The 27,378-nt window shown below is 41.7% G+C and overlaps 2 protein-coding genes across 7 annotated transcripts in view; one reads left to right on the forward strand and one right to left on the reverse strand.

Annotated features, from left to right (window-relative positions):
• LOC309706770 (copine-9-like) overlaps window positions 1-27,378 on the reverse strand; it is a 186,982-nt gene that overhangs the window by 74,742 nt on the left and 84,862 nt on the right. The window contains exon 2 of one of the 6 annotated variants that reach the window (XM_082533602.1): window positions 9,373-9,490. The exons of 2 other annotated variants lie outside the window; for them this stretch is intronic. The gene's annotated coding sequence lies outside the window, so the exon portion shown is untranslated. Of the gene's footprint in view, window positions 1-9,372; window positions 9,516-19,138; window positions 19,146-26,830; window positions 26,966-27,378 lie in introns of those variants that run through there. 3 more of the 6 variants (XM_082533599.1, XM_082533600.1, XM_082533601.1) reach the window with 3 other exon arrangements.
• Window positions 1-27,378, forward strand: part of LOC309706775 (transcriptional repressor scratch 1-like) — a 409,990-nt gene that overhangs the window by 36,397 nt on the left and 346,215 nt on the right. The window lies entirely within an intron of this gene.

Consider the following 27,378-nt stretch of genomic DNA (forward strand, 5'->3'; position numbering starts at 1 on the left):
TGGCCATTTTGAAGCAGGCTGGGACTACAGACAGAGAGAGGGAAAGGTTGAAGATGTGCGTGAACACTCCAGCCAGCTGAGCCGCGCATGACTTGAGGACGCGGCCGGGAATCCCGTCCGGACCAGTAGCTTTGCGCGCGTTCATCTTCCTGAAGCACTTCCGCACATCCTCCTCAGACACAGTGTGCGCACATACACGTTTTCATGTAATTGTGTCATCAATTTTAACAATTATCTCTCTATCAAAAGTATCTAAAGTGTTAGAGAAATTGTTTTTTTCAGCAGTTGTAGTTTTTGGTGAGGTTTTTCAGTCTGACTCCAAATTGAATTACAAAGAAGCTACTCTTTCAAGAGTTTTTCATGACCTTTTAGTGGCCTTTTATGTATTGTTGATCCTAGTGACTCCACTGTACTTGAGATCTTACTGATAATACAGTGGACCACAACATGCGGATCTCACATCTTGTGAGCTCGTTGATGTATCGGTATTTGTTGCACTAATTGATTCTAGTCTTATTTGACTAATAAGTCTTTCTTTCAGTGTTAGCCGTTGATGTTGTAACCTGTGGTGTACCTCGGGGTTCTATTCTCACAGTGCCGACCTGTGTCACAGTACAGCTAATATGAACACTGTGCTTTATCCATTCCTATTTTTGTCATTTGTGTTTGAGATGATTGCCTTGCTGGAACACACAACTGTGTCCAAGTTTTAACCATGTAGCATCTGATTTCAGATGAAGTCCTACTTCTTCATTATCTCATCCACCCAGTGCAATACATCAGTACTACTGGCAACAAAATAACCCCAGAACATGATGCTCCCGTCACCATGCTTGAAAGCTGGTATTGTATTTTTGTCTCATCTGACCATAAAACTTTTATCCAGAAGGCATTTCTCTGGTTGATGTGGGCAGCTGCAGATTTCAGGGGAGCTTGACGGTGTAAATTTTGAGGCAATTGGGGTTTTTCTCTTGGTCAGTCCATGGTGATGTAAAACTTGCTTCACTGAAGATATTGGCATTGGTTCATCTCAGGCTTAAGACTAGGATGTTCAGGAACAACTCAGAAACCACCAACTATGGAACGGTTACTCATGGGAAGTGACATAGTACAGTTCCCTTGATAAAGAAACTTGACTGTTATTTTATTTTTCTACGCAAAAGAAGACCTGCAAATCTGCTTGTTTTTAGACTTCTTCATTATTAATGTGAGTTAAATTGTGTCCAGCAATCACACTGCCTTTAAGATTAGTCCTGCTCCGAAATCATGCATTTGTGTCCTAACTCTAGCTTCATACAGCACCTCATGACATTTTGAAGTTCAGATTTTTACAGTAGCCGAGTTATGAGATTGTATTTAATGGTTTTATAAATCTTTTACTTTGCAGCTCTTCTCACCAACCATTTTACTACCTTATCACAACCTACAGAATCTATTTTTTTTAAAGTGAACCCAAAGGCTCTTATAAGAGCCACCCCTCTGTGTTCTTTTCTGCTTTGATCTCTTCTTTTCTATTACATTTTAATCTGTTCCTTTCCCAACTTTTTATTCTGTTCACCTCTGGGTATTTATGCCACCACCCCACTCATCCCTGCTGTTTGTTTGTGTGTCTTATAATGGCAACCTGAAACTAATATACTGGAAGCTGCACTGCTGGATGAAGACAGCTTTGTTGAAGGCACACCAGCTCCTGCAGCTTGCGCCTTCGCAAGATAAACAGTGATGGTAATTCCTTAACCAGTGACTACCAAGAAGGCTGTTTTAAACATTTTGACTTCTTCCTGTTTTCACTGCATTGTTTTATCACCCTTTGCAGTAATCATAAGTAAATGTTCTTTACAGCTATAAGTAATATTTCTCCTGTGAGTTGAGTGAGTGTGTATGTGATGCAAATAAAGTGTTAATTCCACCAGTGACCATCACGGAGTTCAATATAATCCAGCAATGTCAACTTTAGATTTCAACAGCTGATATGAGCACATTATAGTCAGGCCTTATAGCAGCCACCCTTTACTTTGCTGGCAGCACTGCAAACCCTCGGCCTTCTCTTAATGAGCTTCATGACATAGTCACCTGAAATAACAATGATTACAATGAAACACATCATACATCTATAGTAATATTAAAAAACCAGAAGGTGGCAGTGTATGGAGTGACACATCAGTGTCCAATGTAGTGGTTTATGTGCAAGTATACGATCAACACTGACACAAATACAAGAAAACAGCCTTTGAAAGGCTTTACACTGTAGTGACCACTACGCGTGAAAGGGTTAATGGGGTTGGGACCATCAGCTGTGTTGGTCAGAAAGTTGGTACACAGCTGACAGCCCTATGTGACAACTGTTAGAATTCATATTATGGAAAGAACCAATCAGCTAAGTAAAGAGAAGCGACGGTCCATCATTACTTTAAGAACTGAAGGTCAGTCAATCTGGAAAATTACAAAAACTTTGTAATGTGTTCCCGAGTGCAGTCACAAAAACCGCCAAGCGCTGCTGCTGCTGAGGATAAATTCATCCGAGTCACCAGCCTCAGAAATCACAAATTAACAGCACCTGAGATTAGAGCCCAGATAAATGCAGCACAGAGTTCCAGTAGCAGACACATCTCTACATCAACTGTTCAGAGGAGACTGTATGCATCAGACCTTTTGGATCATCATTTATTTTTCAACAGCACAATGACGCCAAACACACCTCCAGTCTGTGTGAGGGCTACTTGACCAAGAAGGAGAGTGATGGAGTGCTCTGGCAGATGGCCTGGCCTCCACAGTCACCTGACCTAAAACCAATCGAGATGAGACGGACCGCAGAGTGAAGGCAAAAGTGCTCAGCATATCTGGGAACTCCTTCCCAACTGTTGGAAAACCATTTCAGGCGACTACCTCCTGAAGCTCATCGAGAGAATGCCAAGAGTGTGCAAAGCAGTGATCAAAGCAAAGGGTGGCTGTTTTAAAGACTCTAAAATATAAAACATGTTTTGAGCTATTTCACACTTTTTGGTTTACCGCATAATTTCATATGTGTTCATTCATAGTTTTGATGCCTTCAGAATCTACAATGTAAATAGTCATGAAAATAAAGAAAAACCATTAAACGAGAAGGTGTGTCCAAACTTGACTGGCAGTGTAGGTGCAATGATTTATTAAAATGTGCAAGCATACATGGATATACAGTATATAAGGCAGAAACAGTTTGCACAGGTCTATGGGAGAACACTGTAATACCAGAAAAGTCACCATTTGTTCACATGTACAGTTGTATAATTTTACAACACAGCTAACTATTCTGATGACTTTGTAATGTCCGCTATTTAAATTTCAAACCAAACCACATATTACAGATATACAGCTGGGACTTCCATCCTGGTATGCATTTACTGCATTGGCAGTGTGTTTGGGATCATTGCCGTGCTGAAAAATGAAGCTGTTGCTGATTAGATGCTTTGAAAATGGTTCAGCGATGGATCCAAATTTGATGGTACTTTTCTGTGTTCACAATTCCATCTGTTTTGAAAAAACCCCAAACCACTGGCTGAAGTGCATTTCCAAACCATGACAGCGCCTCCACTGCCTTATAGGGCATTTTGTAGTTTGTTTACTCTGGTCTGAAATTTGTAAACCTGTAGACTTTTTCCACACAGAGATGAACTGTAATGCATTGCTACAAACTACATAATGTTCAGTACACTTACTGGCCAGATGTGTCTGGGGCATTTCATGGCTAGTTGGTAACCTGTACCTTACACATGTACATTGGTAACATGTACCTTATACAGCTATGGTACCTTGCTGAATGTCTGAATGCAAAGCATATGTGGCTATGGGAAGGTGTTTAGGCCTCTCTTGCACAGACATGCAACATTGCTTGCATTTTCCACACAAAATTTCAAATCAACTCAAAATGCACTTTAAAATGTCCTTTTTTGAACTCCAGATTGCTCAGATTGCAGATTTTGTACCATTATTTATTGTACAGTATTTTACAGCATTGCTGTTTTGTTTGATTGTGTTCTTAAGGTGCCCTTTGAGTGCCTTGAATAGGATCATTGTGATTCAAATGAGAAATTCATTTTCTCAAATATCATGTAATATAATTTATGCATAGTTTTAAAATAAGCACTTAGCTGCAGTTCATATATAGTGTAAAAACTACTTCAGCAGATGAGAGAAACATATTGCCCCATAATTTTGTACTTATATTTCCACCTATAAATCCATTTTAAATCGAGAAAATGGAATGCTCTCCTCGCAGCCTGTCATTAGGCTGCACTGATGGGCTCTAGCAGTTTGCCCCATATAGGCTGGCTGTCATCATAGCCACTCAGCAGAGAGAGAGATGTCCTGTGTGGTCAGTGTGATTACTCTGGCAGCGGTGAGACATCACTGACCCTGTCGTGCTTGTGGATGAATGGGTGCCATAGTGGCATATAAATTGGTAATAATAATAATAATAATAATAATAATAATAATAGCAAGACTCTAGAGAGTTCCTGGCTAGAGTGAATGAGTGACATCCTGAGGCAGGCAATATGCATAGTGTGTCCTCATTTTCACAATGACTACGTTAATTATATGAGATAATTGCAGTTTTAGACTTTTATTAATACTAATTTCATTTTTTAAATAACAAAAATTTAGACCACCCTTCACGTGGTTTAATATGTCTAATTATCTTTAATGGCCTAAATTACTTGGCATTTTCTGCTCAGTAGAACTGACCCTAGGGGGGGAATTCATAATACACAACTACATGCATCCATCCAACCATCCATCCATTTTCTACTGCTTATCTGTGGCTGGGGTGCAAGGGAAGCAGCCTAAACAGAGAAAACCCAGGTCCCTTCTCCTCAGCCACACCTTCACCAGCGCATCCTGGGCCTCCTCCCAGTAGCACATGCCCTTAGAACAGGGGTGGGCAATTCCAGGTCTTGAGGGCCGGTGTCCTGCAGGTTTTAGATCTCACCTTGGGTCAACACACCTGAATCACATGATTAGTTCGTTACCAGGCCTCTGGAGAACTTCAAAACATGTTGAGGAGCTAATTTAGCCATTTAAATCAGCTGTGCTGGTTCAAGGACACACCTAAAACCTGCAGGGACACCGGCCCTCGAGGCCTGGAGTTGCCCACCCTGCCTTAGAACCTCACCCAGGAGCCACCCAGATGGCGTTCTAAATGAGATGCCCAAACTACTTCAGCTGGCTCCTTTTGATGTCAGGAAGTAGCGGCTGTACTCTGAGTCCCTTGTGAATAACTGAACTTCTCACCCTTTCTCTCCAGGCACCCTTTGGAAAAGTTCATTTCTGCTGCTTGTATCTGTAATCTCATTGTTACCCTGAGCTTATGATCACAGGTGAGGGAAGGGATGTAGATCAACCAGTAAACTGACAGCTTTCCTTTTATGCTCAGCTCTCTCTTCACCACAGCGGACAGCTACAGTGTCTTGCTCTACTCTCCACTTATTCATGAAAAAAACCATGAGATTCTTAAACTTCTCCACTTGGGGCAGCAACTTGTCAGAGTAAACACTCTACTCTTTTCCTGCTGAGAACCTTGGACTTGGAGGTGCTAATTCTCATTCTGCCACTTCACACTTAGCCCCAGTGCGAGCTGCAGGCCACCACCCGGTGAGCCGGCTCATCCACAAAAAGCACAGATGAGATCCTGAAGTTCATTTTGCTCTGCCCAGAAATTCTATTCATAAAACTCATGAGATTAACAGGGCAGCACTGCTCAGGACTTTCTTGTGAGCACCTACACACAAACAAGTTAAGAAATTATAAAGAGCTTCAAGCTTGCTTTCACATTGTTGTATTTCAGAATCTGTTGGGGGTTTTTTTTTAATAAAAAGGCATAAAGAGTTTGTTTGGATTAGCTAAACTGCAGCAGCCCTGCAACCTGTAACTACAGATGTTCCTGGTGAAATGTAACGATAACAGCCAGTCAAGTTCACACAGTCACATTTTATAGGCTGTTGTTTAAAATAACAAGAACATAAAGACTAGCTATGTTACTATTAGTGATGGGATTTCCGGCTCTTTTTAGAGAACCGGCTCTTTCGGCTCGGCTCACTAAAAAGAGCCGGCTCTTTCAGCTCCCAACCGGCTCTGCAGGTTGCATTGTTTCTTTCATTAATTTATTATCAAAAACAATATAAAATTATGTACAAAAGGAATTACTGATGTAAAAAAATGTGGTTTTATTTATATACATTTATATGTACGTGTTTCAGAATTTGTGCGTGTTTTGGAGTTTGTACGTGCTGTGTGTCTAGGGGCCACCGTAAATATACTTTTATTTATTCACTCCACATAAAATGTAATAAATAAACTATAAAATACAAAAACTAACTATTTACATTTCAACTTTTAACTATTAAAATTTTCCCTCCCGCTCTGTTCCTGTGCTACTGCGCTGTAACTACCGCCCCTCCCCCCTCTGCACAGTGCAAGCACAAGGCTCACGTGCGGAGTGAAGCGAAAAAAAGTGCGAGAGAGAGGGTGAGCGAAAGAAAAAAAGCACGACTCCCAATAAGGAGCTGGCTCACGTCGTTCACTTCAAAGAGCCGCCGCTATGAGCCATTTCTTTCGCAACCGACACATCACTAGTTACTATGCAGCTACAGCCCCTGGCACGCCTAAGATGTCTAATATAGCAGCAGTACTACGATGGATAACTACAATGGCATATTTGTCTCATAACTTGCCAGTATAGCAATTCTGTGGTGATGCAAGCACATATATTTGTAATGTTGCTGAAGGTAAAGTTAGCTTTGTGACCTCTGCTCCTTGATGCTGCTTCCACTTTACAAAGCACAACAGTCACCATTTGGCCATAGGACTAAATATATTTATTGGCAATAAAGACAAATACGGTATATAGTATGCAGGAAATTCTTAACTGTATGCCACATTATGTGTTTGAATGAGGCATGTTGTACAAAAAGCTTTGAGTATCAGTAAAGTGCTATCTAAGAAGCAGTCCATTTACAATACAACTACACTAACCACACTACCGTTCCTCTAATGGCCACTTGAAGCCATTATGAAAAAAGCTAGGGGAAAATTTAGTGGTGTGCCTGCTCTGATTAGCAGGTATGCACGCACACAGGCAGTCGAAAGTTTCCCTTTATTACGCTATTTTGTGTATCTGTGCTGTTGGGGGTCATGTTAAAATACAAATAAGATATACAAATAACAGGACTCTTATTTTTAGTTTTTATTTATTTTAAGTTAGTGAAGTCTAACATATTTGCTTTACAGAAGGGAAAAGGCTGACTTTATATCCTGAAAGCTGGGGAAATTGTCTAAGAAGATTCAATGCAGACAGCAGTAAGGTTAATGGCTTGGAAAGAAAAAGCAGGAGGATCATCTGCATCAAGCGAGACCTTGTGCTCTGTGTTTCTCCAAATCCCAGATACTTCTTTGCAACTACAAAAAGGTAATGGCAAGGGGTTCTATGGCCAGATCAAAAAGCAGAGGCCTGAGAGGGCTTCCCTGGCGACAATTGGACATTAGTCTGTATTGTAGCAGACGACTGAGAGTACAGTAGTTTAATCAATGAAGTAAATTTTGCTCCAAATCCAAATCTGCCAAGGACTGCAAAAAGATAGTGAAACTCAATTCAATCAAAGGCTTTTCAGTATCAAGAGAGACAACACATTGAGCAGAACATGCAGAGCTGGAAACTATGTTAAGTAGCCTTCTTATGTTGAAATATAATGAAGCCTGTTTGGTCTTTTAATTGTGGGGACAACTGTTTCTAGTCTATGGGCAAGAATCTTGGCCAATATTCTGGTGTCTGTGTTCAAGAGAGAAATGGGTCAAATAAGAGGCACGTTCCATTGGATCTTTTCCTTGTTTTGCAGTAAGTGTGATACAGGCTTCGTAACATGACAGAGGGAGAGATTAAAGCAGTCAGTGAGGGTTGTACCACGTTGTGCAGACAGTAATGTAGAGAACTGTTTGAAAAATTCTGCAGGATAACCATCCGTACCTGAGCAGCTGCCAGAAGCTATGGCTGAGGAAACGTCTGACTGAGAAATTGGTTCAACCAAACTTGTTTTAAGTTCTGGTGGAATTTCAGGAATGTTAGGCTCAGCTTAGCAAGAAAGTCATTAATTTCATTGCATTAGTTTATGATTCCATACTCAGATAAAAAGGCTTGAATGGCTAATGCAGATTTGCTTTTACTTTACTCTTAACAGGTAAGCGAACTAGAACTAGGCAGACAATTAAAGTCTTAAAATTACCCATCAATCTGTGTTAGGGCCATAAACACTAGAGCAACCAGTGTTGCACAATTTCTCACTGACTATAATAATGGAGCCTCAATGGGAATATTCTGACTGATCAGTAAAAAGACCTCTCATGCTTTAGCTTGGAAAAGTGAGTGGAAGCGCTGGCCCCTCCACCGTGAAAGGAAACAGCTATTATCAGAGCTCCAGGCAAGCCACATCAGTGTTATAGTGCTTAAGAAAACCTTCCTTCTCTCAAATGGATGAACCTTTAAACCTTTAACATTCCATCTTAGAAAGTTTAAATGCTGACTCATTTGATTCCTAGAACAAAGAGAATGTGCAGACTTGCCTTAAATGATAGGGACGGAATAATTATGCAGTAGGTGGGAATTAGTCCAGAAAGAAAGTTGAGTAGATGTGTGAGACTCTTGGTTGTGACCCTTACCCTCCCCCAACTAGATTGTCTGCCAGAAAAAAACAAGCAGCAAGCTCTTCAAACGCAACAGAATTAAAGTGTTGAAACAATCCAACCACTGCTCCAGTTAGGCATAGAATAGTAAGCTGAAAAAACTGTATTGGACACCAAGTCTAAATATCAAGACTGGAACAATTCAAAGCAGAGTGCAAATATATTCAATTTAAAAACAAAAAAGGTTTACACAATTCAATAAATAGTGCTAATAAAACTAGATTAAAATAAACTTAAAATAAACAGCAAGGATAAATAAAATGAAGCTCCCAATCTCCATGCAACAGGTATTATGTTGTTAGCCCACAGTCAGATAAATATTATTGAGGTTCTTATTCACCAGGTAAATTATGGAATCAAAGGAAACATAAAATTCAGTTTTTCAGTAGTATAACACTCTATATTCAAACTATATAACTGCACTTCAAGGAGGAGAGCAGCGTCTTAGTGAATCCAGACTGTGCCCTCTGTGTGTACGTGTGATGTTTGCTACCTGAAACTAATGTCAGTGTTTAGTTAGTAATGTTGTTTTATGAGGCTCTGGAGACTTTGGGAGCATCTTAGTGTACTGTTGAGCATCATCCATGGAGCTGAAAAACTTTATGGCGCCGCTGGACTGCGTTATTCGAAGCCGGGCTTAGAAGAGAAGAGCCGCCTTCAAACCTCACTTGTAGAGCTCCATCAAGATGTCCTTGTACTACGCTTGCTGGCTCGACAATATGGATGGACGCGCCTCGGTAGTCAAATTTCCCTCTCCTCCTGGTTTTTTGGATGATGAGGTCTTTGGTTTGGTACCGGTGGAGGTGAAGGATCAACAGGTGAGGCGGATGCAGGTGGTGATGGAAGCACCATTACAAAACATCAAAAACATTCAGATCTAAAAAAATAGTTGTGGAGAAGAACGACTTTAAAGTGGCAGTTGGAGGGGTGAAATTGATTAAAAGGCTATTGATATACACAAGAGCAGTTCGTTCCTACGTCAGCTCTAATCCCACCACATAGTTAGAGAGTGGGGTTACCAGGTGTTGCAACCCATAGTGGTAACGTTAGGGACTTTTACATATAGTGTAACAGTTGCCAACATTCTGCTGACTCAGTAGCTTCAGAGTTCCAAAGAGTTTGGTTGTGTGTACTGCAGCACACAAGACTTTTATGTTTAGACTTTGGTTATGAGTATCACCATTTTAATCACATCATTTTCTTAATTGCGTCGGCAGTAACTCTTCTGTTATGTAGGTTTAAAGGTAGCCAGTAGCCAGTGAAAGGAAAGATAAAAGAATAAAGAATTAAACAAGAGAGGAAAGGGATTAAGTTAGATTATAGAAGAGCGTATTTTGTCTTGTTTCTTCCAGTCCAATTAGAGACTGCACTTAGATATTATTATCCCAGTTTCTTTTGTTCTATTGCTCTTCCTGATAGATGAAAAGCAGTCATCCATGGACTTGTGTCCTAAAGGTAGTCATTCATATCTCTCAATTATCCTATGAATGAAGGAGAAAATTAAGTAAGAGAACCCTATCGAAAAGTTTGAACCACTGGGGAAAAAAAAAAAAAATATATATATATATATATATATATACATACATACATACATACAGTGGGGCAAAAAAGTATTTAGTCAGCCACCGATTGTGCAAGTTCCCCCACCTGAAATGATGACAGAGGTCAGTAATTTGCACCAGAGGTACACTTCAACTGTGAGAGACAGAATGTGAAAAAAAAATCCATGAATCCACATGGTAGGATTTGTAAAGAATTTATTGGTAAATCAGGGTGGTGTTACGACCCGGCTCAAAAGCCGCAACATAAAAAAAAAGGAGATGAATAACAGAGTGTGGGTGAGAAGAGGTTTCATCCTAAAATGGAAAACCAGGTTGGCTAAAATGGCTGGTGCCACCAAGGCAAAGACTAGTGCACTGCCGGAAAGCTTGCCTTAGGTATGCTTTTATCCACACCTGACTAGGTGTGGCCAATTAGCACCAGCTGAAAACACTGAGACGATTAAAAGCTGCAGAGGGACGTAACACCTCCTCCCTTAAAAGGGTTCCTCTAGGACCCTTAAATTTATTAAAAGCCCCTCTGAAGCCTTCAGTTCCTTGACCTACAAACCTGGAATAAAAGTTAAAGCTAACAGAAGCACAGTGTTCACGTTATAGTTGGCATCTCTAAGCATGGATGGGCATGAGGATTTGAAGTTGCCACACTGAACAGACAAAAAGTAACATGTGACCAACACAAAGGAGCACAACAGTCACAAACCCAAAATGATTACCTGATCTGCTACAACACAAAACCAAAAGTAGCAACAAATAATCACAACCAAGTGATCTGTTGTCTCCACCACACAAACAGTCACATACAAGTGGCCCTATACCACAACAAGTTACTTTAATCCAAAAAGTTCAGTAAATCAAGCGTACTAGTGACCAACCACAAAATGGAGAGCTATGGCCACACAATGATCACATCAAGGGTGGCTCAGCACCCCACAGTGTTATTGCCATCACCTGGCCAACAACACTCACAAGTGATCCAACAAAATAGCCATATTCCCCACAACACTAAAGGTCACAGCACAAAACACTCACCTCACAAGGATCTCATTAGCATCCATCCACACTGACATATGCACACACAGGGTGTGCACACAATGCCAACTTAAAAACAGCCTACCTGCCTCAGCTACAGACCATAATCATGAATGGTCTCAAACCTCCTACCAAGTTTGGTGCCACTGATTTACTATGTGCAACTCCCAGCCTAAAACACTAAAAACAACAAAACCCTTACTTTTCCTACCCTAGTCTTCAGTGGTGTACCAGGCTCGAGGCAACTTTAAACGCGAACTCGAGAGCAGGCAGCAGACCAGAGATATAGTCTCCTACCAAACTCTGAAGCGTACCCCCACCCAGGATAGCCACCAAACACAATAAACTAAAACAATAAAGCAAAACAACAAACAAGTGCTTCGATGGAAGGGCAGCACAGCCACCCAGCTGAAACACACTAACTAAAGGGAGTTTGCACAATTACAGTGACCACCATCACTCACCCACTTAAAAGCAAAACAAACTGACATTCAGTCTCCACTAAAATGTCCAAATATCCCGGACGAGCCCCCACTTATGTTACGACCCGGCTCAAAAGCCGCAACATAAAAAAAAGGAGATGAATAACAGAGTGTGGGTGAGAAGAGGTTTCATCCTAAAATGGAAAACCAGGTTGGCTAAAATGGCTGGTGCCACCAAGGCAAAGACTAGTGCACTGCCGGAAAGCTTGCCTTAGGTATGCTTTTATCCACACCTGACTAGGTGTGGCCAATTAGCACCAGCTGAAAACACTGAGACGATTAAAAGCTGCAGAGGGACGTAACAGTGGAAAATAAGTATTTGGTCAATAACAAAAATACAACTCAATACTTTGTAACATAACCTTTGTTGGCAATAACAGAGGTCAAACGTTTACTATAGGTCTTTACCAGGTTTGCACACACAGTAGCTGGTATTTTGGCCCATTCCTCCATGCAGATCTTCTCGAGAGCAGTGATGTTTTGGGGCTGTCGCCGAGCAACACGGACTTTCAACTCCCGCCACAGATTTTCTATGGGGTTGAGGTCTGGAGACTGGCTAGGCCACTCCAGGACTTTCAAATGCTTCTTACGGAGCCACTCCTTTGTTGCCCGGGCGGTGTGTTTTGGATCATTGTCATGTTGGAAGATCCAGCCTCGTTTCATCTTCAAAGTTCTCACTGATGGAAGGAGGTTTTGGCTCAAAATCTCACGATACATGGCCCCATTCATTCTGTCCTTAACACGGATCAGTCGTCCTGTCCCCTTGGCAGAAAAACAGCCCCATAGCATGATGTTTCCACCCCCATGCTTCACAGTAGGTATGGTGTTCTTGGGATGCAACTCAGTATTCTTCTTCCTCCAAACACGACGAGTTGAGTTTATACCAAAAAGTTCTACTTTGGTTTCATCTGACCACATGACATTCTCCCAATCCTCTGCTGTATCATCCATGTGCTCTCTGGCAAACTTCAGATGGGCCTGGACATGCACTGGCTTCAGCAGCGGAACACGTCTGGCACTGCGGGATTTGATTCCCTGCCGTTGTAGTGTGTTACTGATGGTGACCTTTGTTACTTTGGTCCCAGCTCTCTGCAGGTCATTCACCAGGTCCCCCCGTGTGGTTCTGGGATCTTTGCTCACCGTTCTCATGATCATTTTGACCCCACGGGATGAGATCTTGCGTGGAGCCCCAGATCGTGGGAGATTATCAGTGGTCTTGTATGTCTTCCATTTTCTGATGATTGCTCCCACAGTTGATTTTTTCACACCAAGCTGCTTGCCTATTGTAGATTCACTCTTCCCAGTCTGGTGCAGGTCTACAATACTTTTCCTGGTGTCCTTCGAAAGCTCTTTGGTCTTGGCCATGGCGGAGTTTGGAGTCTGACTGTTTGAGGCTGTGGACAGGTGTCTTTTATACAGATGATGAGTTCAAACAGGTGCCATTCATACAGGTAACGAGTGGGGGACAGAAAAGCGTCTTACAGAAGATGTTACAGGTCTGTGAGAGCCAGAGATTTTCCATGTTTGAGGTGACCAAATACTTATTTTCCACCCTAATTTACGAATAAATTCTTTACAAATCCTACCATGTGAATTCATGGATTTTTTTTTCACATTCTGTCTCTCACAGTTGAAGTGTACCTCTGGTGCAAATTACTGACCTCTGTCATCATTTTAAGTGGGGGAACTTGCACAATCGGTGGCTGACTAAATACTTTTTTGCCCCACTGTATATCGATACCCAACATCCACAATGACGGCAAAACAACTAGTAGCTCAGTGTTCCAACATTCGAAAGAAGGGACTGCTCTCACAGCTAGAGATTGACGAGGTACAACACAAATGCTACGGCAAGGAGGAGTCAGGACGCCAGGTCAGGGGGGTGATATCATCACCCCCACCCGAGATTGGGTACATAGCCCCAAGTGCGATAGGAGAAGGATCGTTGAGTGCGAGAGGAACTGACCTGAAAAATAGGATCATGGCCAAGCTTGAAACCTGGATCCCCCGTAGCCGGTTACCAAGATTACGTGAAGTACCCTCAGAAGGTCTGCTAGATGATGTTAATGCAGCACTACGGACAATACCTACAACCACGATTACCGACACTAACAAGCTGATCTACAATACGGCAGCAGTGATCAGTGAGATGCTTGGCTACAAGTTGAACAGCGACAAGGGGCAGTACCCTCCATGGAGAAGGAGGCTAGAGGGCAAGATCAAAGTAGCACGGAGGGAGGTTAGCCAACTAACGGAGTTGCAGAAAGGTGCGACAAATAAGGTGCCTAAGAAATACAGCAAGCTGTCCATACCTGAGGCCTTGGAAACTGCCAAGCAAAGACTCACAGCCTTGGCCAGCCGCTTGAGGAGGTACACCAGAGAGATAGAAGGCAGGAGAATAAACCAGCTGTTCTCCACAGAACCAGCAAAGGTGTACTCTCAGTGGCAAGGGAACAATAAGAGAACAGCACCACCAAGGCTGGAGACGGAGCAATACTGGAAGAGCATATGGGAGAAGGATGCAACCCATAACGGCAATGCTCAGTGGCTAGAGGATCTGAGGGCAGACCACAGCGACCTCCCTGAACAGGGTCCAGTAACCATCACAGTGGCAGATATCCAAGAAAGGGTCTCCAGTATGAAGAGTTGGACAGCACCAGGGCCCGACATGGTTCACGCCTACTGGCTGAAGAAGCTGACTGCACTCCATGAGCGTCTGGCAGCACAAATGAACCAGCTGCTAGTTAACGAGAGACACCCGGAATGGCTAACTGAAGGCCGGACGGTCCTGATCCCCAAGGACCCCAAGAAGGGACCGGTCCCCTCCAACTACCGACCAATAACCTGCCTCAGTACTACATGGAAGCTCCTGTCAGGCATCATATCGGCTAAGATGAACAGGCACATGGGTCAATACATGAGCGGGACACAGAAAGGAATTGGCAAGAATACCAGAGGCGCAAAACACCAGCTACTGGTAGACAGAACAATCAGCCGAGACTGCAAGACCAGACTGACCAACCTGTGCACTGCCTGGATTGATTACAAGAAGGCCTATGACTCAATGCCCCACAGCTGGATACTGGAATGCCTAGAATTGTACAAGATCAATGGGACCCTAAGAGCCTTCATCAGGAACTCAATGGGGATGTGGTGTACAACACTAGAGGCCAACTCCAAGCCCATAGCACAAGTCACCATCAAGTGCGGGATCTACCAAGGAGATGCTCTGTCCCCACTGCTGTTCTGCATAGGCCTGAACCCCCTCAGTGAGATCATTAACAAGACTGGCTACGGATACCGACTACGGAACGGAGCAGTTGTCAGCCACCTCCTGTACATGGATGACATCAAGCTGTATGCCAAGAGTGAACGAGACATCGATTCACTGATCCACACTACTAGGCTATACAGCAATGACATTGGAATGTCGTTCGGACTGAAGAAGTGTAGTCGGATGGTAACAAAGAGAGGGAAGGTAGTCAGAACTGAGGGGATTGAACTACCAGAAGGCAACATTGCAGACATAGAGGACAGTTACAAGTACCTGGGGATCCCGCAGGCGAATGGGAACCATGAAGAGGCCGCTAGAAAAGCTGCAACCACCAAGTACCTGCAGAGGGTCAGGCAAGTCCCGAGGAGTCAGCTGAATGGTAAGAACAAGATCCGGGCCATCAACACCTACGCCCTGCCCGTGATCAGGTACCCTGCTGGGGTAATAGGCTGGCCAAAGGAGGAGATAGAAGCCACTGACATAAAGACAAGAAAGCTCCTTACCATGCATGGAGGGTTTCACCCCAAGTCCAGCACCCTGAGGCTGTACGCTAAGCGGAAGGAAGGGGGCCGGGGACTGGTGAGTGTCAGCACCACAGTCCAGGATGAGACAACGAACATCCAAGAATACATTGGGAAGATGGCCCCAACTGACCGAGTGCTCAGTGAATACCTCAGGCAGCAGAAACCCAAGAAAGAGGAGGGAGACGAGGAACCATCATGGAAGGACAGGCCCCTGCACGGTATGTACCACCGGCAGATAGAGGAGGTGGCTGATATCCAGAAATCCTACCAGTGGCTGGACAAAGCTGGACTGAAAGACAGCACAGAGGCACTAATCATGGCAGCACAGGAACAAGCTCTGAGCACAAGATCCATAGAGGCTGGGGTCTATCACACCAGGCAAGACCCCAGGTGCAGGCTGTGTAAAGATGCCCCAGAGACAATCCAGCACATAACAGCAGGGTGCAAGATGCTAGCAGGCAAGGCATACATGGAACGCCATAACCAAGTGGCCGGCATAGTGTACAGGAACATCTGTGCCGAGTATAACCTGGAAGTCCCGAGGTCAAAATGGGAGATGCCCCCAAGGGTGGTGGAGAATGACCGAGCTAAGATCCTGTGGGACTTCCAGATACAGACGGACAAAATGGTGGTGGCTAACCAACCGGACATAGTGGTGGTAGACAAACAGAAGAAGACGGCCGTAGTGATCGATGTAGCGGTTCCGAATGACAGCAATATCAGGAAGAAGGAACACGAGAAGCTGGAGAAATACCAAGGGCTCAGAGAAGAGCTCGAGAGGATGTGGAGGGTGAAGGTAACGGTGGTCCCCGTGGTAATCGGGGCACTAGGTGCGGTGACTCCCAAGCTAGGCGAGTGGCTCCAGCAGATCCCGGGAACAACATCGGAGATCTCTGTCCAGAAGAGCGCAGTCCTGGGAACAGCTAAGATACTGCGCAGGACCCTCAAGCTCCCAGGCCTCTGGTAGAGGACCCGAGCTTGAGGGATAAACCGCCCGCAGGGGCGTGCTGGGTGTTATATATATATATATATATATATATATATATATTAGGGGTGCAACGATACACAAAATTCACGGTTCGGTTCGGTTCGATACTTTGGTGTCACGGTTCGATATGTTTTCGATACAAAAAAAATGTTCATGCCTTTTTAATTTGTCATTTATTAAAATTATAAATATATATTTTAACTCAAAAGTACAGTTTTTAAATTTAACCCTAACCCTTGTGCGTGTTTTTTATTTTGACAGCGAATGCGCACCTGCGGACCACTTATGTGCAGCCCTGGTTATTTAGCTCGTCATATTGCAGCAACAGAAATTCTTTTGTCCATGAAACCATAAAGCTGCACTTTCTTTTTGCCTTATAGTCTCATTTGTCATAACTTCTCCGTTTTGTGGTAAGCTTTTCTTTGGCTGTCACTTCTTCACCCTGACCTGTCTTATTTGGCTCAGCAGAACTAAAATATATATACTGCTGCTTTTACACACGGACTCACATAAGCTCAGCGATTCTCTGCGCGATCAGCCTCTCACATGTTTAAGCTGCGGGAGATTTCACTTGTCATGTTTGCATAGTAAGCTAACGATTAATAAGACGATGTCAGAGGAATTGGTGCACAAATTATCATCACTCACAGATCAGTGCTGTCGCTCTCTATACACAGTTCGCGCGATTGCAAAGTGAAAGCAAAAAACAAGCGCAAATTCAAACGCGATTTCAATATGTCACATATTGACAGTGGCTCACCGATGCCAATGACATAATTACCCAGCTACATTTCTGAAAGAATGCAAAAGCATTGACATATATTTTTCCTTCCTACAATAGCCCGATGGGCAGGGAAGAGATAGATTTTGGTAGCCCGACTGAAAAAATCGCTAGCCCCAGGACGTCGGGCTAGCGATTTTGCGAGCCCTGTATCTGATTGAGGAATCACTCATCTTTGGAAAAGAGAGTTTATTACAGAGAAATTTCTCTTTCCAAAATAAAAGCTATACTATCCGCTTCTTCTGGGCTATATTCTCAGCAGCATAAGGAGAATCATGTGCTAACAGCTGTCTAAATGACTCGGCTAAAGTTAGTAGCATGCTTGTTGTTTTTGTCTTTGCACTAGGATGATGTCGGTGTAAATGTGCAGTCATATTCGTTGTGTTCCCACTAGTGCTTTCAGGTTAATCTCGTTGAAATGACCTTAACGCCACAACACGGCAAATCTCCGTTAACGAGCTACCGCCGATCGCCCCGTGCATGGGGCTAGACGGCCAACACGTTAACGAGCTAACTGCGCTAACACACTAGTTCCCACCCATGTAATTAAGCATTGCGTGGCACATCCAACATACTGTTTTACTTTAGTCCATGACTCGCTTACCTTCAGGGTCATACGTCACATGAAAACCAAAATAATTCCAAATGCCAGATCTGAATGAGAGTGGGGGAGGTCCATCTTGCAAGGAGAGCTTAACTTCTGTCTTGCTAGCTTGCCCTGCGCTCTTCCTTCTGACTATGCTGTCTGTGTTGAGCGCTCAGTGGATCTGCGCTCGACAGTGCAGCCTAGGCGGAGTAGTCGAACGCAGATTCACTGAGTGCTCAACACAGACAGCATCGTCAGAAGGAAAGTTGATAAAATAAATTACAAATGTTGTATTGTTCGATACATATGCGTACCAAACCGAAAGCACTGTATCGAACGGTTCAATATCGATACGAATATCGTTGCACCCCTAATATATATATATATATATATATATGAAACAAAATAAGATACAGTAACAGCACTCCATATTCATTACCAAAAGCAGATGGGGTCAGAACAGTTGTTCATGTAACACTTTCCTCACTGATCACTTTTTCATATATACCAGTGCAAGTCAAAGTTCAGTATCTTACTAAGGAGTCTGTAATCAATCCACAAATCGTTTTATTAGCAGAAGACTTGCACAGCCCGAGCCACAGCCACACACACCCACTTCATCATCTAAAAAAAGTAACTCCTTATAGTCACTTGTGTCCATTGTTTTGTTTATTACCCATGGTTGTACCCACTAAGCTTCACTTTTCCTCTGGCATGCTGCAGAATGAGGAATTCCCAAGACTGGTGCTAGGGTTCAAATAACAAATGGTGCATAGAGAGCTGGATCTCAGCAGGAAGTTGGATTGTGGAGGTGGCTTGTAAATGAGCAAAATCATAGTAATATAGCACGTTAGTATGCAAGCATCATTGCTTGGTAGTAGCATTGTGGTTAAGGGCCTACTGTGGTGCGTTCTGGCTTCTGGATTCATAGACTCCCCTGGGGTAGCTGTCCATAATTTAGAGTTCAAAATACTTTCAATTAATAATTTAATATATGTCATCTTTTTAAAACATACTGTCAAGTGAGTTCATTATTTATGTCATAATGATTTTACTTCTTCACTGGGTACGACTCTGGATACTGTAGGTCCTCTGAAAAAGAAAGCCTCAAATCAATTCAAGTCAATTTTATTTACATAGCGCCAAATCACAACAACAGTCGCCACAGAAGAATAATTCTCAAACACACAGATTAAAGCAGGTAACTCGTGAGCTGGAGAGGAAATGGTGTCTCACTAGTTTAGAAGGTCATCGTTTAGCCTGGAAAAATAGTTTGCTGCTTTATAAAAAAAAAGCCTTCCATAAAGTTAGAAACATCACTGTGATCAACGTGTCTTTTAGATCCCATTCCTACAAGATTACTCAAAGAAGTCCTACCAGTAATTATTTTTTTAATCTATCTCTATTAATCGGCTATGTACCACAGGCCTTCAAGCTGGCAGTAGTTAAACCATTACTTAAAAAGCCATCAAACATCTATACTGCAAATTTATTTTTATTTAATAAGACAGTAATTAACTGGCAGCAATTAAACAGTCAGTTTGTGCATGTAAATGGAGAGTCCTCTTCACACACTGAGGTTAATTATGGAGTTCCACAGGGTTCAGTGCTAGGACCAATTCTGTTTACATTATACATGCTTCCAATAGGCAGTATCACCAGAAGGCATAGCATAAATTTTCACTGCTATGCAGATGACACCCAACTTTATCTATCCATGAAGCCAGATAATACACACCGTGAGGACACTTGGAGTCATTTTTGACCAGGATATTTAATATGCACATATTAAACAAATATGTGGGACTGCTTTCTTCTATCTGTGCAACATCTCTAAAATTAGAAATATCCTGTCTCAGAGTGACGCTGAAAAACTAGTTCATGCATTTATTACTTCAAGGCTGGACGACTGTAATTCATTATTATCAGGATGTCCTGATAAAACCTCCCTGAAAAGCCTTCAGCTAATCCAAAATGCTGCAGCAAGAGTACTGACAGGGACTAGAAAGAGAGAGCAGATTTCTCCTGTTTTGGCTTCCCTTCATTGGCTTCCTGTTAAATCCAGAACTGAATTCAAAATCCTGCTCCTCACATACAAGGTCTTAAATAATCAGGCCCCATCTTATCTTAATGACCTTGTAGTACCATATCACCCTATTAGAGCACTTCGCTCTCGCTCTGCAGGCCTGTTTGTTGTTCCTAGAGTATTTAAAAGTAGAATGGGAGGCAGAGCCTTCAGTTTTCAGGCCCCTCTTCTGTGGAACCAGCTTCCAGTTTGGATTCAGGAGACAGACACTATCTCTACTTTTAAGATTAGGCTTCAAACTTTCCTTTTTGCTAAAGCATATAGTTAGGTGCCATTTTTTGTAAAAAAAAAAAAAATGGCACAATCTACCAATTGGAAGACTAGTGGACCTGGTTCAGTTCCTCGCTACTACAGTCTGCATCACAAAGTATTCTTCAGCAAGATACTGAAGCCAACCTCTCTCTGATGCATTCATCAGATAGAAAACACTAATGCGTAGAGTGTAAATGTTTGTGTATGGTTGAGTCAGGCATACTGTATAAAGTGCTTTGAGGCTCAATTTCTATAGGAACCAGTCCATTTACCAATAAAATACTAGCATCATTACTGAGGAGCACCAAGGCAATAAGCTCTAAACATGTAGGATGAGGGATGACTGAAAAGTTTTAGGACACTGCACTCACAGCTGTAAACCATAAGCCCATCAGAACAACACATCAGAACACCAATAGATGAATGCCCCAACTATCATAAACCCCAAAGCTAAAATACAGCATTAAGTTTAGGGTTAAACTGTGGGCTGCAAACCTTAGCAAATCACATTTGTACAAATCATTAATATATTATCCTGCCAAATTTGTATGTTGTAAAAAGGAAACTCCTAAAAATACACATGCAATAAGGCAAGCCACCAAAATACCTGCTGTGTCCTCGCCTTCCAGTCACCAAATTGACAATGCATTAAATAAACATTAAATCCCGACAGTAGCTTTTTAATGCCAAAAGAGGGTTTTGCTGTGGAGCTAAGTGTTGGTAAATGTGTCCCATGGATGAAGCTACTTTTGCAGCTGGCTTCATTAAATATTTATTTTTAAGAAATTCTCCCTTCAGAGTGCTACAGGGGAGCCACATGATAAGATGATTGCAGGCGGTTTTTTTTGTTTTTTTTTTAAGTGAGCTGATGGATTTGCAGTGTTTCGCATTTTCTTTTTGTTAGACATCAGTTCATAATGTACACAATTACAGTGATACAGCTCTGCAATGCCTCAAATTACTTTCATGTAGTAAAAGAAGAAATACTAACTTTAAGAAATACCTGGCATACAGAGAGAAAAGACAATGGTGACGCGCACACACAGTTACTGTATAACTTCATGGACAGTGTCTCACAGTAAATGTTTTGTTCTTCTGCAAGATTTCAGGGTGATATGGTGGAAGAGTTTGTCATGAAGCAGACTTCCACTGGATGAATCCTCCTTCACCTGAGATGTCAGGTATATCCATAATTCTGACATTAACTCTGTGAAAAAGTGGCAAATTCAAAATTTTCCTGAGAGAGATAGTATCAAAGTCAGAGAGAGAGCGGACAGTGACCCACAGTAAAGAAAGGAGAAAATGCAAACACAATACTGTAAGCAGTCTGTAACATTTGATCTTTTTTTTCAATTATAGTTAAATAATTTAAATTGGTCGCTCTCATAAAATAGCCTTAGAAACAAATAACAAATTATGTGTGCATGCACACTGGCATGCATGCAACAATTCCAGATGGCCTGACCCACTTTAACCCCGAGTATATTACTATAAATGCTGCATAAATTTTTTTTTTATATAAATATATATGTATATTTCCCAGCTTGTCTTGTGCAATAAGCACCAGTGAGTTATTGCTTTCCACTTTTACATTCAAACTGGAAACAGCTCCCCTCAAATGTCCTAAAGCTAAAGCAACAAGCTTTCCAGGAAATTGCAAGAAATAGAAAGTAGAGATATGTTTTGAAAATGAGGTGAAGTTAAAAAAGTTGGCAAAAAAATAGATAGTCAAAAAAATGCCTGTACCTTAAGACTCAACTTAAGTACAAGTATTTGTACTTCATTACTTCCCATCTCAGCGATCCAAAAGCTACCAAGGTGATAGCTTTTGCAATATGTGCTTATCTACTGGCTAAATCCACAAAGAGCAGGAAAGCTCAGAAACAGCAGGAGCAGAGGCCAGCAGATCAAAACAAAAGTGCAAAGTATTAAAAGTGAGTTATTTCCCCCGATGCAAAACTGGACCTGGGGTTTATCCACCAACCAAACTCCAATTTCACACCAAAGTGTGGGAAAGCATAACAGATCCAAAACAGAATCCAATAATAAGAGATGAACTATGTTCATTGGCCTGTTTCATAAAAAAGGATTTGATTCATTATGCTTTGTATTTGTGGTTCTTACACTGTGCTCATCCTTTTGTGGAATGTGATGAGAAATTTCACACAAAATGAGACAAGGGCTTTTTAATTGGAAGTCAAAAAGTGTTGTGGGCAATTATTCTTTTTTCTTGTGCTTTAAATGGAATATACTGAAGTTTAAGAGCAGAAAAACAGGAAGTGAATTTCTATTTTTGTCTTTCTGGAAGCTTTCCAGTTTCATGCTGATTTGGCCTACATAGGAACAAACACTGAGTGCTACATGAAAAGAAAACACTCCAAAGACTTCAAGTGCTGGAAAAATAATGTTTTAGACAAAAGGAGGTCAGAGTCAGGCACTTTATAATTTCTTGAACACGTACTGGAAAATCCTTCTACTGAATGGTCTCTGTCACTTATAAGAGTTGTGCCACGATGCGATTTTTAGGTTGCTTATTTTTTTGCTCTCTGATTTAAGTAGTAATTAACGTGCTAACTGATTATAAATCTCTTTTTTAAATATGTAGCTTTACCCAGTTTAATACTGGTTTACACCAAATTGTTATCAGGATCTGATTTGTGTGCCAACATGGGGAACTAGAGCTGTGGTGTACTGAAGTTTCTTACATTACATCATGAGCCTATTGCTCAAGAGTTGTCTGATATTGGCTGTGATACAACCACCATGACCAACCTCTGGTTGGTTGGAAATCTGCTGTTTGTTAACCTTTTCCTTGTTTTGAAGCTACAGGTGGAGTTGCTGGGGTAAATCCTTTCTCCTGCTCTGCCCCAGTACAGAGTTTCTCCATTTGAAAGGTCCTTCTTACACTGACCTTCTATTTGTTAATCAGCTGTGGAGTATATTAGGCCAAAGGTTTTCTGCAAGATTATTACTACGATGAACATTAGATGATCTCCATAAACTGCTGTTTGCAAACACCTGATCGTGATAACCTGGTCCGATATTCACCAGCTGCGTTCATGCTCCCTCCAAGCCTCCACTCACTCCCAAGACTGCTAACCAACCTCTGGCTTGCTCTTATGATCCTCATCAAGTTCTTGGACTCCAGTTAACTCATTCACTGCCATTGACGTCTATAGCCGTCAATGGCAGTGAATGAGTCAATCTCTTGTCTCTATCTAATAGAGCACCAGTGAACCAGTGTGTAGTGCCATGATTTCCTCCACCTTCATCACTGGTCTGCAGTGGTTCCCGGAGGTTGCTGGCTGAAATCAGTTCCAAAGAAGGTGCACCTAAACCAAGGGGGGGTCATGTTTGTGCCAGAATCACGTGATTAGTAATGCTGTTTGCGAAGCTCATCCAAGAATAATGTGCTGCAGTTTTTGCTTGAATGAAATGTTATTAGTCTGTTACTTACCACTGATTATTAGGTTGGTTTGTCTGTGCATTATACCTGGACAGCTTATGTATGCAGCTTGCTAACCATACAAACCATAGTTGGTATTAGTGTTGTCTTTGCCTTTAGTCCAAATATGGTCACTTCAGGTCAAAAAACAAATAAAAAAAAAAACATATTCAGCAGAACAGCTTCCACACTGCTATTGTCTTATACAATATGTATGATGTCATCTCAGCTCCAAAGTGAGGAGTCTGTACAGAGCCCCAGCTGAGACTGCATGCCATCTAGGTTAGAACCAAAGCTCAGCGAACTGCTATTAGGTTGCCTTTAATAATACATGGCCGGGAGTAAGGTTGAGCATCTAGAAGGGGATGTGAAATACCAAGAAAGCCATTCATCAGTCAGTTGTGCAATGCCTTCAATGCTTATTATCCTCATTAGAATCAAAGAAGCAGCTCTTGGGAACTTGCTTTGGGCATTGAGAGCATGTGAGAAAAAAGTTGAATTCGGCTGTAATTTATGTCTTCTCATGGGAAGTTCTTCATTTTAATGATAGAATTTGAAGTGATGTCTCAAACTCATCTTAGTTCATATTTACCTTGGCTATTTTAGTACAGACTCATTTAAGAGGGATCTCGTACTAAACATCACAGCTGTGTTGTTGCTTAGACTGATTGATTACTAAATGGTTGCTGGACTGTATAGTGTATATGAGTGATGGGTTAGAAAGGTTCTGGCTCAGAGCTGATGGATGAATAAGAGGAAACAGACATAAATCTCGTGAGACACTTTGACCTCCTTTTGCTGCTCCTATGAAGTACAGAAAGTGGTGATGGAAAGAGTGACTGAGGAAAATATAGAATGAAGGTTTCTCACATCTATGGACCCTCAGTCCTCATACATTTAATGTGAAATGCACTACAGCATGATCACTCAAAATGACAAACTGCTTTAATGAAAGAGTACTGTAGCAAGGAAGAGCTGTGTGTTTATGATGATTTTTAGAGTTAATATAAATCTTTTTTTTTAATATTAATGCTCAAATGTAGATTGATTACTATTATGCTAAAGATTAGGTTAACCCTATAACGGTAAACCTTAACTCTGTATACTCAGTAAGGGCTCTTTCCTGTGGGTCATTTGCTACAAACTATTTGCCAAAATATTTACACTATCGGTCAAACACCCCAATTTTTCCAGTTATTTATTGCAATTCAAGTCGTTCAAGTCCAATGAATAGCTTGAAATGGTACAAATGTAAGTGGTGAACTGACAGAGGTTAAAAAAAAAGGTAAGGTTACCCAGAACTGAAAAATAATGTACATTTCAGAATTGTACAAAAAGGCCTTTTTTAGGGAACACAACATGGGTTTTACAATTTAAAGCTGTTCTGCAGAAATGGAGGTTGATCAAGCCTTGAAAACTGGCGCTACTAATTCCTACAGTTGTTCCAACTTTTCTGAATTACTTACAAAAGCAGTGTTGGAACACAATGTGGTGCCATACCCTCGTGAGCATCAGCTGAACAGCAGAAAGTAGTGTGTTGCTACAAAAATGGCAAGAAAAAGGCAATGAACAATGGAGGAGAGACAGACCATTGTAACACTTAGTATCTCACACTTATACACACATACACATATACACACACACACACAATACTCTGCATTTTGCACACTTCCATTGCACTTCAAGCACAGCTTAATAGTGGTCATAATAAGCAAGTCTCAGTGTCAACTGTGAAGAGAAGACTTTGAGCTGCAGGTTTGACAGGATGAGTTGCAGCAAGAAAGCCAGACGTCAGAGTAAGACAAAGAGACTTGTCTGGGCCATGAAACACCGGAGTACAGTGACTAGAAGACTGGAAGAAGGTATTATGCAAAGATGAATCAAAATTTGAAATCTTCGGTTCATCACGCAGGATCTTAGTACACCGTCGAGTAGGTGGAAGGATGGTTCCAGAGTGTGTGGCATCAACTGTCAAACATGGAGGAGGAAGTGTGATAATCTGGGTCTGTTTTGCTGGATCCAGGGTCGGTGACTTGTGCAGAGTGAGGCACTCTGAGCAAAAACAGCTACCACAGCTAGGGCTGCTCGATTATGGCAAAAATGATCATCACGATTATTTTCACTGAAATTGAAATCGCGATTATTTGACGATATTTATTTAACCCTTTAAGACCTGCTATAGAACCAAGTCCGCCAGAGCTTATATTATTTTTTTACATGTTGTAGTGCCATTTGTGGGAGCATTTCAAGTTGCTAAATAACTGTTATAGCCCATATTTTAATAATATGTATGCATTAAGTCCATAGTAACTACATTAATTGCAAAAAAGTGCAATAAACTACAAAAAAAAATTGAAAATCATTTTTGTTTTTTTACATATATTTCTACTTGGAGAAATTTAAGAGGTTTATCCCTCAAAACTTTAAATACAAAAAAGTTGCAAAAAATAGTTTACAACAACAGGAACTTTATTTTGAGTGTCTTCATAGTTTTATTTTGGAGATACACCAATTTTTATATACTGCAGGAAAAACAAAAAAAACAATCCTATGATGCAAATTTGCAAAGAAAACAGCACGTGCATCAAAATAAACTATTTCCAGCAGTGCAATTCGAGTTCTAAGCATCCCAGAAACTATTCAGAAAAGTCAAACATGACCAGTATAGGCTTTTAAGGCCTACAAGTAAAAAACTACATTTCCGCGAAAATGACATCACTTCCTGTTTCGGGCAGGAAATGGCGGACATGCGACAGTTCGCGCTGACTTCTGTTTCACTGTGGGAAGTGTTACGAACAGCTGATAGGAACGGCAAAGCGTGTTTCTGGAATATTATGTTTTTGTTCCTGCAAGCGCTTTTTATGCAATTTTTGCAAAGCTATATGTGGAAGGAAACCGTGACCGAGGACAAGCTGATGGCATCAGATGTAAGTACAACTCCTCCGGTTTCATATGCAAAACAAATTATTGTGCTAGCTTACGCGGTTCCGGTTCTACAGGGATTTAAAAATAGTTACGCAAAACGGAGCATGCTGCTCTGACCGGCTTTAAAGGGTTAACAATGACTTTGAAAAATAATATAAAATAGTGTGCAACACCACTGAAGTTTTTTTACCTCTCTTTTCAGCCAACAGCAGTCACTCTCTCCTCTCCAAATAACTTCTGCTTAGTTTTCCGAGCTTCCCTTGGGTCCTCTTAATCAGCGGTCTCCAACCTTTTTTGCGCCACGGACGGTTTATGCCCGACAATATTTTCACGGAACGGCCTTTAAGGTGTCGCGGATAAATGAGGGAGGGGCTAATAATCGGCTCAGTCATTTTTAATGATCGTTGAAAGCCCAGATCGTAATCGTGATTAAAATTCGATTAATTGAGCAGCCCTAACCACAGCATTCTGCAGCACCATGCAGTACCCTCTGGTATGTGCCTAGTTGGTCAGAGGTTCATCCTACAGCAAGATAAGGACCAAAACATAAGTCCATGCTATGCCAGAACTACCTCAGGAAAAGAGAACAGGATGGTGAGCTTTAAAACATGGAGTGGCAGCACAGTCTCCAGACTTAAACGGCATCGAGCTGGTTTGGGACGAACTGGACAGAAGAGTGAAAGCAAACCTACAAGTGCCACATTTATGGGAACTTCTGCTACAGATATGGGAAGAACT

This window comes from Aulonocara stuartgranti (assembly GCF_965226115.1).
Source record: "Aulonocara stuartgranti genome assembly, chromosome: 5".
Taxonomy (NCBI): domain Eukaryota; kingdom Metazoa; phylum Chordata; class Actinopteri; order Cichliformes; family Cichlidae; genus Aulonocara; species Aulonocara stuartgranti.